Raw genomic sequence first — 1138 nt, 5'->3', positions numbered from 1 at the left:
GTTCTTGGGAAACAATCTTATATCTTGGGCCAGCAAAAGACAGTCACCCATTTCACTCTCTACCACAAAAGCATAATATATATCAGCTTCATTATGCACTACTCAGATGCTCTAGATGAAGAATCAACTCGAAGATCTTCAGATATATGAGAGTAACGTTCCTATCTTCTGTGATAATACTATTGTCATATGTTTAAGTAAGAACCCTATTCTACATTCTAGAGCAAAGCACATAGAAATAAAACATCATTTTATCAGAGACTATGTTCAGAAAGGGGTAATTTCTTTAAAATTCATAGATACAGACCACCAATGGGCTGATATCTTCACAAAACCCCTTGTTGAAGATAGATTCTCATCCATTCTGAAACATTTAAAAATTGAAAATTTCCCATAATGAATCAAACGTGTGCTTCTCTAAAATGGCAAAATAAGGCTCTGAACGTAACATCTGGTGTTTGGATCTGACTCTGATACTTCTACCAGTTAGAAGTCATCTGAATCAGAAATCCTCAGGATCCAATCTCTTGGGATTCCTAAAGATCAGATAGATCAACATGTGGTCTCTCTTACGTTTGACCTTGGATCTTCTAGACAACTGTCCAGCAAAGAACTCAAGAGACAGACCTTTGAGATCTCCTCGAGCAGTGTGCTGATTTGTGGATTAGACATCCATTATTAGCTATAATAAATTTCTCCCCTAGTGTGTAAACTCTTTTTCTGTGCCATCATTAATTTACTATTCCTCTTCCCATCTAACGTTGTCGTTTTGCATGCCCTTCTTATGTATTTATAGTTACCACACTTCACACTTTCACACTTTTCACTTACATCCTACACAAACCTCTCTCTTTATCTCTCTCTCTCTCTCTCTCTCTCTCAAGCATTCTCAACATCTTCAAGTGTTTTTCAGCAACTTCATCTTCTTCATGAATTCCCAACAACAATCTGTTTACAACTACTCATAACAAATGGAATCAACGGAACAACCTCCAAACTCTTCCCAACAAACCACTACAACAATTGTTGCTATTTCCACTCTCATCTACAAAGAACCCAACATTTTGGATCGTGAACCCCACATCAATCTTGCCACTCTGTTTGACAAGTTAGAAGTTCTTTGTGAATCATTAGTTGA

This window comes from Lathyrus oleraceus, chromosome 7, assembly GCF_024323335.1.
Source record: "Lathyrus oleraceus cultivar Zhongwan6 chromosome 7, CAAS_Psat_ZW6_1.0, whole genome shotgun sequence".
Lineage (NCBI taxonomy): Eukaryota > Viridiplantae > Streptophyta > Magnoliopsida > Fabales > Fabaceae > Lathyrus > Lathyrus oleraceus.
Note: the sequence above shows the minus strand (reverse complement) of the source record.